Source organism: Astyanax mexicanus, chromosome 4 (genome assembly GCF_023375975.1).
Source record: "Astyanax mexicanus isolate ESR-SI-001 chromosome 4, AstMex3_surface, whole genome shotgun sequence".
Classification (NCBI taxonomy): domain Eukaryota; kingdom Metazoa; phylum Chordata; class Actinopteri; order Characiformes; family Acestrorhamphidae; genus Astyanax; species Astyanax mexicanus.
The window spans coordinates 10,210,549-10,223,416 of NC_064411.1; the positions used below are offsets into that span (position 1 = coordinate 10,210,549).

At 34.6% G+C, this 12,868-nt stretch overlaps 6 protein-coding genes across 10 annotated transcripts in view; 2 read left to right on the top strand and 4 right to left on the bottom strand.

Moving 5' to 3' along the window:
• The window catches only part of LOC125801239 (zinc finger protein 484-like), a 241,143-nt gene extending 237,289 nt beyond the window's left edge, over positions 1-3,854 (bottom strand). Inside the window, exon 1 of the mRNA XM_049477655.1 lies at positions 3,766-3,854. The gene's annotated coding sequence lies outside the window, so the exon portion shown is untranslated. The remainder of the gene's footprint in view (positions 1-3,765) is intronic.
• Positions 1-3,854, bottom strand: part of LOC125801558 (zinc finger protein 585A-like) — a 198,612-nt gene extending 194,758 nt beyond the window's left edge. The window contains exon 1 of the mRNA XM_049478392.1: positions 3,766-3,854. The gene's annotated coding sequence lies outside the window, so the exon portion shown is untranslated. The remainder of the gene's footprint in view (positions 1-3,765) is intronic.
• LOC125801199 (zinc finger protein 271-like) overlaps positions 1-12,868 on the top strand; it is an 883,173-nt gene that overhangs the window by 312,535 nt on the left and 557,770 nt on the right. The gene's annotated exons all lie outside the window — the stretch shown is intronic.
• LOC125801195 (zinc finger protein 585A-like) overlaps positions 1-12,868 on the bottom strand; it is a 357,158-nt gene that overhangs the window by 237,289 nt on the left and 107,001 nt on the right. The gene's annotated exons all lie outside the window — the stretch shown is intronic.
• Positions 1-12,868, top strand: part of LOC111190407 (uncharacterized) — a 305,136-nt gene that overhangs the window by 154,824 nt on the left and 137,444 nt on the right. The window lies entirely within an intron of this gene.
• LOC111190059 (NLR family CARD domain-containing protein 3-like) overlaps positions 1-12,868 on the bottom strand; it is a 260,290-nt gene that overhangs the window by 65,850 nt on the left and 181,572 nt on the right. The window lies entirely within an intron of this gene.

The window sequence follows — 12,868 nt, forward strand, 5'->3', positions numbered from 1 at the left end:
TACATACAGCTGACCTGTGTGTGTGTGTGTGTGTGTGTGAGGGTGTGTGTTATATGCTTTAAAAAGGTAAATTATAGAAAAAGTAAATGATGTAAGTGATGTTTCACTCACTGTGGGTCAGAGGTCATATCTTCACTGCTGAAATTAGGACGTTCCCCGAAGGACCGGTCACTCTTCATAGAAACACAGCTGGGTTCTGGAGAAGCTCCTCTCTGGGTTTCAGTTCTGTTAACATTAAACACAGTGAAACTCCAGCATTTACACAGTGAAACTCCAACACACAGCACATCTTTAATAAAGATCAGGAACTGAAGAGCTTCACTCTAAGAACAGAACAGTAGTTTAGTGCAGTGATGTACCGAGACCCAGAGCTTCCTCCTCCACTGCTGAAGTTTAGAGGACGATCCATGGACGCGTCACTCTTCATAGACACTCCACTGGGGGCTGGAGATGCTGCTCTCTTCCTCCTGTAAACAGATCTTCATGATGATCCATGATGAGAGTAAAGTGTGGATTAATGTGATGTCACAATGTCATCACCTGATTAGATCATATTTACTATATGTATTTTATAGATCTGTGTCTAGTTAATAACATGTATTGGTAAGAGCTACACAATTACACAATTATACTGTATTATAAACTAAAAGGTATATTTTTTATACTGAACTGTAACAGCGATACAGATCAGAACAGAATAGAACAAGTCTTTCTGTGAGAAGCTTCATTCCACAGCTTTAATATCAAACCCAATCACTTCCATCTGATCTATATAAATGCAGCACATCAGGATTTCCTCATTTCTAATGCTAATGTAAACCCAGACAGCCTGTGGTAAAATCTGAGACAGATCCTCACAATGGATCTGGTACAGAGATCAAATCGTCACATTTATGTTCAAAAATCTGGACCAGATCCTCTTACCACCATCCTGAACCAGAGCAGCTCTGTTCTGGTTATTGAACCTCGCCAGCTGCAAACAGCCCAGCAACCACCCCTATACCATAGCAACCACCATAGCAACAACATAAGATCACTACAGAAACCACCTAATACTGTTACTGTGCCAGAATTAAACATATTTACACTCTACACTACAATATGGAATAATAAGTATTAATATTAACTATTAGATATTAAAGGCAGATCTTTACTTTAAATACAGATTAGAAACACATTCTACTATAAGAATAACAGGCTGGTTTGTTAAGCGTTTCTCTGTGTTTAAGAGAACTCTGTTCGTAATAGTTTAAAACTGTAAAACATGCAGATCACAGCTCCTGGATTAGAGCTGAAATCATTAAAATATAAAACTATAAAATATAAAACGATATGGAAACAAGTCTTATCACGATATAGTTTTCCATATCAGCCGATATCGATATGTATCACAATATAAATCATATAACGTTCTGTTACACTTAAAGGTTTCTTTTTACTCATAAGTGAGAGAATATGGGAGTTATGACCAAAATCACTAGCAGACTCAGAGCCTTGTGGACAGACACTAGGATATCCACATCTTGCCAGGTGGGTACAAGGTGCTCAGACAGCTTTTACATTTATTTAAAAAAGTCATTATACATCCACACAGGTCCGGAACCCAACCCCCCCCCCCCCCCCACCATGTTTGGCCCTTAAGACATATATGGCCCATATATTAAGAAATATATAAACTCTAAAAAAATCAGACCCTTTACATTATTTGTCTGTTTAATTTAAATTCCCCTAGCACTTCTAAAATTATATTTAATCAAGGGATTATTCCGCAGCCTGAATGCAGGCAGCTACATAAAGCAAAATACAAGAGTAATATCAGTGTTCATTTTGACAGGTGGTTTTGATGTAGTTAAAGTCTTAATCTTTTGACTAAAATGTATAATAGTTTTAATTACATTCTAGTCTATCGGATATTATTAATTTTAGTCAAGTTTTAGTCGATGAAAACAAACATTTTAGTCTAGTTATAGTCTAATAAATTTTGGTCATATAAAAAGTATGTATTACATATGTTTTACTGTTTTTCGATTTTATATTTGTTGTTATTTTGAGATTATGTACTGCTAATGTATATTAAAATAATAGCTTGACTAGCTTGAATAAAAACTTGACTTTATTCCTTCCACCTCCATTACAGGTCACTTGCTTTAAAATATTTAAATAATGCTAACATTTAAATTTTTTAAAGCAAGTGACCTGTAAGTTTCTAAAATGATCCACTTCTCCTGCAGTACAGATTTATACTAACATTACTGGCTTTCAGTAGACTAGACTTACATTACTTAACAAGTGTATTTAAAACTCATCCAGTTCAGTAACAGCAATGTTTAGCTCCGTTCAAATACAGCTACACAGATTATATAATCTTCTGTATTTAGGAAAAATATCCAGCACAACAGACTCTCTACCTGTTAAAAACTAAAAACACAAAGTAGTCAGAGACAAAGGAGAAACAGAAACAGGAGAATTCTGCCCTCGGGGTTTTCTAACAGAAACAGTGAGGGTTAGGAAAAAAGATGGAAAGTGCTGCTTTTCTGTGTGTTTATATACTAACCCATCACTCGTGCTGAAGTTAACGTTAGTTTACACGGAAAGTGGTAAAGCGTGCTGCCTGATCGCGTGCTACACCTGTTTGCAGCGCAGCTTAAACGGGAAATAGAAAATAAAGTTTATCGAATCCTATCACACAGCTTATCAGTGTAATCGAGGAAAATATATATCGTGATACATATCGATAACGTTTTAACGCCCAGCACTACTTTACATATTCACCCATCACTTAATTTACTCACTTTAGGACAGGAGGTCCTCCTCCACTGCTGAACATTGGAGGATGATTCATGGACCAATCACTCTTCATAGACACTCCACTGGGGGCTGGAGATGCTGCTCTCTTCCTCCTGTAAACAGATCTTAATGATGATCCATGACGAGAGTAAAGTGTGGAGTAATGTGACGTAACAATGTCATCACCTGATTAGATCATATTTACTATATGTATTTTATAGATTTGTATCTAGTTAATAACATGTATTGGTAAGAGCTACACAATTACACAATTATACTGTATTATAAACTAAAAGGTATATTTTTTATACTGAACTCTAACAGAGATACAGATCAGAACAGAATAGAACAAGTCTTTCTGTGAGAAGCTTCATTCCACAGCTTTAATATCAAACCCAATCACTTCCATCTGATCTATATAAATGCAGCACATCAGGATTTCCTAATTTCTAATGTTAATGTAAACCCAGACAGCGTGTGGTAAAATCCGAGACGGATCCTCACAATGGATCTGGTCCAGAGTTCACTTTCACTACAGACTAATCCGATCCAGATTTTGAGCAAATCGTCACATTTATGTTAAAATATATGGACCATATTTTTGAACATAAATGTGCAACCACCCCATACCGTAGCAACCACCTAGCAACAGCATAAAATCACTACAGCAACCACCTAATACTGTTACTGTGGCAGAAGGAAACATATTATTAATATTAACTATTAGATATTAAAGGCAGATATGTACTTTAAATACAGATTAGAATCAAATTCTACTATAAGAATAACTGGCTGGTTTGTTAAGTGTTTCTCTGTGTTTAAATAGAGTACAGGTTCTGACTCTGGTCCAGGAGAAACTCTGTTTTATATAGTATTTTAAAACTGTAAAATATGCAGATCACAGGTCCAGGATTAGAGCTGAAACCATTACAATACAAAACTACTTTACAAATTAAACCCATCACTTAATTTACTCACTTTAGGACAGGAGGTCCTCCTCCACTGCTGGAGTTCTGAAGATCCATCATTTACTCTTCTTCATTCACACACAGCTGAACACTGCCGACACCGATCCCTGAGAACAGATCAGCCGTTACAATAAAACCTTTATTCTTACAATAATGACATTATCATCAGAACTGCATTAAACAAAACCTGATAAACTAACAAAACAAAACAAACAGAGAATGATACATAACAGTGTGATTTACCCTCATTACACATTATTCTACAGATTACAGAAACATTTACTGTTATTATAATGATTATAATTTAATTATTATTAGTAATATTACTGCATTACACAACATTATAAATATACACACAGTTCTATTATTAATAATGATATTATTATTATTATTATTATTATTATTATTATTATGTTACTGAATCAGAATAGAGAGATTATTTAAGTATAATATAAAACAGCAGGATTAAAAACACTAACACACCACGTGATCTTGAGCTCCGTTGCTCCCCCTGCTGGTTGAACAACGCTACTGCATATAAACACGCCTTTATAGCAGTTCCGTGTTTTTATCTCCCCAACAGATCAAAGTCCACATTAAGCAGTAATGCGCTTTAAACAGCATAAACTACACTGTGATCAATAAATATCAATCTATATCTGCGCATTTCTCTTCAGTTTACAGCATTATTGATCTGTTACAGCTGATTGTTCTCCAGCCGGTCTGATCTAGACGAGGTCCAGGTCTGATCCAGGCCCGGTTCAGATTTCCATGCTGATCCTGGTTCTTCCAGTGGAATCGAACACTGAGCTGAGCTTAAAGAACCGGTTCTGGATCTGAGGAACCTTTAGAACCGGTTCTGACTTTAAGCTACACGGTTCTGTTCCACATTCTCTTCAGTTCTGAACTTACCGAGTGAATCCAGACTTCTGTCCTCTTCTAATGGCGGAGACTGAACTTACTTTCACTCTCTCCTTCACTGCGTCAAACCTCTCTCACTCTAAGCCCCGCCCCCTTGCTCTCTCACAGCGAATAGGCGCTGGGTGGGCGGAGCTATTGTTCGTTTTTGGCTATTGTCTGCCAATGATATCAAAGGGCTGAATGGAATGTTTGAATCCCCGCACTGCGCATGCTCTGACCCACATTTTATAACGTTTTCATGAGTTTTTCAGTTTGATGATTCTGTTTTCTTTGACCGCATTAAACAGCCTGAGCTCACTGTCATTATTTATTTAAGGGTTATATAAAAGTAAATGACAATTAAACAAATAAAAAACAAATAAAATAAATAAACAATTTATGAACAAACTAAAGAAAATTTGTTTCTAATCACCTCTTTTACCTCAACTTCACACTGATACAGTGATTTAAATCACTAAATCATTTCATTTACCTCTTAAATATAATTATTTTAAAATAAAAAACAATTGGTATTTCATGTTCTCTGATGTGACTATACTGTCAAGTTTTAGATTTAAAAATAAGGGATATTTTCCTCTGTCCACTTAAAGCCGTCCCACCAGCCCAACGAAGGTTCAGTATCCCTTACATTTTAAGACAGGTTTAAAAAAAATCTAAAATAACCACATGTGAAACACTTACACTACAATTAGATTATCAGAATCTGAAATGTTGTGGACATTCCTACATATGTCATTCTTTTAATACAGCCAAATTAAAAACCCTTTTCTAGATATAAAAAAAAGTTAAGATTTCATGTCTTTTTTGGCATAATGCACTCTTTTATATGATATATATTTTTTATTTAATGGATTTAAAATTGAACAAAGGGTGCACAAATTCTGCAAAATGACTGTTGGTGACCTAAAAAAAGTATCATGAGCTTTTACTAAAAGGACATGGACCAGATATATTCCATCAGTAAAAATTTGTCCTAATGGGCCTACACAATTAATAATTTTTAATTAATACTTCTTTCTTTTGATCACTCCACTCCTGATCAGTTCAGTTCATTTCGGTTCTCTCCACATTTAATCTGTTTAATCTGTGTGTTTTATTTCGGAGACGAGTATTTTTAAGCAGCTATCAGAAAATTTTCATCATAGTTTCCATGATAAGCCTACCATTACCTTTCTTTTAGAAAAATCGCTGTATATCCAGATATGTTTTAACATCAGCTGCTCCAACGAGCTGCCTGAACTCACACTGCCTGCCTCCCCACACTGACTCTCCTTTGCAAGCTGATTGGCTGTTTCTCCTGAAAGTCGGGACTTTCTCCTTGAACCGGCTCCACGATTGGTTAAGAGACACAGAGCGGTCAGTGCCCTGTCTCCTCAATAATATATATATTTTTATTTAAATATAATACGGGAAATTTTACGCGAAAATACTAATACGGGAGGACGGCGGGAAAGAGGAGTAAAATACGGTAGTTTCCCGGCCAAAACGGGAGACTTGACAGGTATGGATTTATGTAAACTTACAGAGCATTCATAGGATTATTTTTTTTTTTTCACAATTTTCAGTAAAACCAAAAAAAATGCTCACATGGTCTGACTGTTCCAATTACATTTCATGAAATTATATTTTTAATAAAAACAAGTAAATGAGGACTTCCAGTTGGACATGATAGGAGTAGCAGGGTGAGTGGCGAGCTCCTCGTCTAACTGGAGGATAAAACCCTCACTATCCAGCTGACCACCAACGTCAATAGAAATTTATTTCAGGTTGAATGTTGGTCATGAAGTCAGATTAAAAAAAATACGTCAGGATAAAATCTAAAACTGTTACGTACCTGCACTCTTAAAAACTTCAACAAACTTTAACTCAGAATAACTTGATGGATGAGTGGAGCAAAAACCAAGGCTGATAGGAGGAATGAAACAAGATTATCCTCTGAGTTCTGCCCTTTACGTTCTAGCCATAATGATGAAAGAATACAAGGTATTAAAAGAGGAGATTATTTAGTTAAAATCACAGTTTATGCAGATGATATTACAGTTTTTATTACAACAAAAAAAAAGACTTAGACATTATAATGGAATATTATAAATTTTATGAAAAAGTGTCTGGTGCAAAGCAATATGGCTAAATCTGAATGTGTTTGGATTGTGGATCAAAGAAAGAAGTTCAGAGTCGATGTTCCAGATAAAGAGCAAATGAAAAGTTTAGGTGTGTATTTTAATGATGGTGACTGTGTGGACAGTAAGTGGAAACAAAAAGAGGAAGTAGTTTCTATAGAAATTAAATCCCTCTAACAACACGTCCAACGATCAGTCACCCAAACCGAGTTGAACCAGACGCAGTGGAGGAACCAGGTCCAAGTGAAGCTGTCTACAATGGAAGTGAAAGAGTAGAGGATGGAAATGAGTCATCATGAAGATTTAAGTAGCAGCGGAAGCAGCAGCAGCAGCGGAGAGACAGACGGAGGAAATCCGAACACCAGCACCTCGTCTGAAGGAGACAGCAGCGAGGAGTACGAGTCTGCAGCAGCCGAAACACAAGCAAACCAAGTTCCTCCTCCTTCTTCATCACCTCTTCTTCCATCTATGACCAGATCTACCACCATACATACGCACAGGGGCTGCTGCATCCAACGAAAAGAAACAGAAGAGAAAACCTAAAAAAGGAGGTTAGAAGCAGAATGAACGGTACACTAAGAAAAAGTAAAAGAAATAAACATTTCTTTATCTCCTCTGTCTGACCTAATATTGCACTATGCAATGTTGGGGGATTCAGTATAAAAAGAACAGGAATGAGAAATTTTGTATATTTAAAAGGAAAAAAAAAAGCAGAGATTTGTTGTGTTGTGTTTACAGTAAACAAAACTAAATACATATGAAGATATAGAAAATCCAAAAAAATGTGGGATAATGGTTATTCCTTCTTTTCTATTGGAGAATGTAAAGCTGATGGAATTGGTTTATTATTCTATAATCAATTGTTTGAAATAATTAATTACAGATAATTGATTCCTGGAAGGTTAATCTATATTGATTGTTTTTATAACAACAAGAAATTTATAATTAATAATGTTAACACAGCTCAAGATCGAGTTATTAAAATGACACTTTTTAGAGAACTTAATGTCACGCAGATGATTAAAGGGATTTGAGAGGAGCATGGGAATGTAATAGAAAACAAAAAAGAAAAGCAGAAAATTATAAAGGAAACAAAAAAAATCACAATTTTTATCAGACTGTTCAAAATTACAAGCAGAGGACCTCTCGTCAATATCAACCAATTACAAAGGAAGAAATTGTTGAAGTAAATAAGGGTTTACATGATGGGAAAACTCCAGGACCAGACGGTTAACCTCCGAAATGTTATAAGACCTGTATAAATAAAATTATTAGTTTATTACAAAATTATTTTAATGAAGGTATTAGAGATGGAAAAATGAATGAATTGTTTTATAATCTGTGACTGCCTTGATTTATAATAAATTAATACATTTAAATAATGATAAGGAATTTTATATAATTACTTTAGATCAGGAAAAGGCTTTTGACTATGTGTCCAGGGAATCTTTATGGAATGATTTGCAGCACTACGGTTTTCCACCAAATTTAATTTATAAGATCAAGTTATTATATGAAAAATCAGCAGCTCAAATTAATGTTAAAGGGTATTTTAACAGAATTTGAGACAGAGAGGAGTCCTTTAAGTGCAGTCTTGTGTGTGCGTTAGCAGTTAGTCCTCTTTTTAAATAAACTTTTAAATAAAATAAAAAATGATACCAGAATTAAAGGAATTGATATCTTAGGTAAAGAATCTTTTAAACTTACAGACTTTGCTGATGACGACATCACAGTAATCGTAAGAAATCAGAAAGAGCTCAGGATTATAGAATTTATGAAGACGTAGCAGGAGCAAAATTCAATTTGGATAAAACAGAAGACATCTGGATGGGATGAAATGATCCTCTATTTTTGAACTTAGCAATTAAAAATCAAATAAAAATGATAGGACTTTATAACAAAAGATAAATGTGCTGAAATTAACTGGGAAAATAAGGAAGAGGAAGTTGAAAATAAAATTAAATGGAAAATTGCAAATTATAAAACTAGGATCCAGATAATTAAAACTTTTGTTTAGTCAAAAAATGTGTTCCTTGCTACAATATATAGTTAATATATATAATATATTAGTTTTACTACACAACACGGTTTACCAGACACAGGTAAGTTAGAGTGGCAGCTTGTTATCTACCTGCTCTGAGCTAGCTAGCTAAGCTAGGTGACTGAAGCTAATTTAGTGATTAGCATGTAGAATTAAAGAGGCTAAAAACAGCAGTAAAACAGCAGGTAGGTGTTCATATTGTCCCGTGTGTGTCTTTTATATTGTAATTAGTGTATTTAGCCACAGTGGTGTTAGAACTCGGCTATGTGAGCGGTTGCTATGGCTTGTGACTAGGTAGCTAAGCGCTAGCGTAGCGGCCTCTATTTTCAGCCATTTCAGTCAAAACTGTGGAAATCTAAGCTTACTGTAAATTAATCTAAGAGCTTTACTCACCCAAATAATCAGTTTTAAGGAGAGAAATCTGTGTAGATTAAAGTCCAGCACTCGTTTACTTGTGTCAAAAGTTTTTTTAGGAAATTAAAGTTTTGTTTACTTCGGTGCCCCCCTGCTGAAGGGTCCCCTATTTTACATTCAGATTAAAATACTCTATATTAACTGGAAAATATATTCACTTAAGCTTTAATTTTAATAATAACAGCTCTTAACCTGATATTGGTGGCTGATAATGTGTGTAATAATGAGTGTTTAATGCCTATAGGAGACATGGTGTTTCTTCATTAGGCTCCTTAAGTAGTGTACAAAATAAAAAATCTAGAAAAATATAGCCTCACGCTGCGGAAATGTGTTTTTAATTTCCTTAACGCAATTGTTTGTTTGTTTGTTAATTTATTAATGATAAATATTTGTATATAATACAATATTATATATAATTTGTGTGGATTTTTAATGTAATAGTTTTCTATGTATTATTTTTTGTGTGTGTAATAATCTTGAGACTTGTTGTTTTGTCAGCTTTGTGTGGTGTGTTCAATCAAGTGCGTATATTACAGGTCCAGATACAGTAAATTCTTACATTAACTTTTTTGTTTGTTTGCGTTGAGATGATTTCATTCAGCAGCTGCTATTTTCTGCTCCTGATCAGATTTCTAGTGGAGATGTTTTTTGGTGGAGCTTGGAGGCCATCTGCTGGTGGAACACAGACACTGCAGTGATTTATGAGTGAGTGAGAATACAAATCTGTTTACCTGTTTTGTAATGTTTTATTTGTTTACATGAATTTGGATTATGAGGGTCACATATGGTTGTCTAATAGTCTAATAGGGTTTTTAACTGAACTAAAGTCTGAATTATTGATGTAAAAATGTACAATAACTTACACACTACACATTTTATTGTTTACTTATTATAAATTATAACTGCTCTTACTTTCTGTATCAAAAGTAAGGCTCCTTCTTTGAATACAATATTAGTGTGATTGCCAAACATTGTCCTCTGATATGTATATAATATATTTCAAATATATTCTGTGTAATTATTTTACTGGTTTAGTTTAATATTTACAATTTGCAGCAGTATATTCACATTTTCCCAAGTACTGTAAAAGTACACAGTAATACAAGTTTAATAAAGTCCCTAATTTTAAGTCCTTAGTTTAACAAATACATTTTAAAAACCTCTTCCATTTGATACCAGTAGATAATCCACAGTCATTGTGCTTTTTGTTTCCATTTTTTAGATTTTACAAGGCAGATTATAATCCATAAGAAGCCAAACTCTCTCCGAGAAACATTAGTACTTGGAATAATACTAATACTAATAATAATAATAATAATAATAATAATGTAGCTTTATTTTTCTGTGTATTTTGAATGTTTTAGCTTTATATTTATAGACGGGCAGCACCAGTTAAATAATAGCGAAGTGAAATAAAATGATTTTTTGTTTAGTCAAAGTGCTTTTCTCTTTTAATTTTTCATTTCCAGCATTTGAGTGAGAATAAGCATCTGTTAAAATTAGGGGTGGGCGATATGGCCCCTAAAATAATATCACGATATTTCATGGTATTTTCGCGATAACGATACTCTTGGCGATATAAATTGATGATTTGTTTTTTCAAGAATACACTACTGCAAATCATTGCATACGATTTACGTCACACCCCTACCTAAGATATTAAAGATATTTCAAAGAATTTGATTAGATTTGTAATAGAAGTCAATGATCCAGAATATCATGATACTACTAATAATAATACACTCCTCCAAATATCTCCATATATCCAGGATTAAAGTAAAATAAATTATACTGGACAGATCTGTAGTCTCTAGTAGATATATGATGGGAAATGAAACAGTGTGAATTTTTCTTTTGCTAAAAACATTAAAAAAGTAGAACCATGTGATAATTAAGGGTGGGTGATATGGCATCATATTTTTAGGTTATAATATTGTTCACGATATTAAAAAATGTTGGCGATATTATCGCGTACAATACGATATGGCGATACACCCCTAGTTGAAATTCTTAAACAGCAGAATGCCTATAACTGCTATATTAAGCTACAGTTATTAAGTCTGCGCACCGAACATAAATATAAATCCTTATAAATGTCAGAAATAAATATAACTAATAATAATTTATAGTTACTGTGCAGATTTTAAAGTATATTTTATTATTATAGTTGATTGCTGAAGGCTGTGGGTGAGGTGTATTTTTCTGTGGTAAGGAAGTGATGGTATGGGGTATTTTGGAGTGTAGGGTGATCGTGATTCAGCTCTGGCTGTGAGACTGACTGTTGAATTTACACGTCCTTTCACCGGATCAGTCGCGCAATGCTTTTTCCCGCCGCCAAGATAGAAACACGCCAGAAATTCACCTGAACACACGTCATTTCCAGACCCCTGTTAATATATTCTAGAAGTCCATTGCTATTTTAAGGGCGCGGGGTTTTAAGGGTGCAGGGTGTACGATAGGGCCCATAGTGTGTAAACAGCATGGAGCAGCAGCAGAGACAGTATTTCTCTATCAGTGTATCAGATTAAACTGCTCCTTATCAGCAGTTTAGCTCAATTTAAAAGATCTGTGTGTGATAGCTGGGTCACAACGAGACCAGATCACGTTCACACCACAAGAGAACAGCTCCTGAAAACAAATCAGTGTGTTGGGCGAGGGAGTAGATTACGGCAACGGACGTTGGGGTCAACTTAGGGTCAGTCGCATGCGTTAATGCTTTAACATTGACAGCCCCATTTGCCCAGTGGACATGAAACACTAAAAGTATTTAGTATAATTTAGTATAATAGTAACAAATCTGATAAGTTTAACAGTTGTCAGTGAAGCGTAATTAAAATAATAAGCAATTTAAATGTCATTTTTTTTAAGTAAGCGCAGCGCCATCTTGTCCCAGCGCCGAAAGTGACGTCACGAGGTTGGTTCTCGAATGCCTCACTACTATAATCTATGAGTCTACCGTAAATTAATTCCTCAATAGATAATAAAATCTAAACCAAAACTCAATGCAGAGCGTGGGGGCACTTTTGTATTGCCCCTGTGTGTAGTAATACTGGGAGTAGTGAAATTACTCAAACGTAACAAACATAAATATATTATAATTTAGTGTGTAAACATTTTATATAAAACAACCCCCCCAAAATAAATTCCATTATATTTAATCCCTTAGAAAACTTGTACAAACTGAAATGTTTCATGTCCCCTTTAATAGATTTATAAACTTTGATATCACCACTGGTAGCTTCCACGTCTATAATCCACCCAACATTAAAATACCTGAACTGATGCACTGGTGCCACCTTGAGGCAGAATAACGCAACAGCACTGATGCACACATTTGATGATCACATCAAATATCAAATCAAATCCTATTTATTGTCACATCACAGAGTATATATATGTATATATGAACTTCCAGTAAGAGTCTGGCTTCTGTTTGAAGGTATTTTGGACCATTCTTCTTTACAAATCATCTCCAGATCATTGGTACACATGCAGTCCTCAGTTCTTAACTGCCATAACATATTAAACACTCTATAAAAACATATGAAATTATATCCCTTAAAATATACTAAAATAAACCAAGAAGACCCTTCGTTCTCACTGATGCTCAACACAAC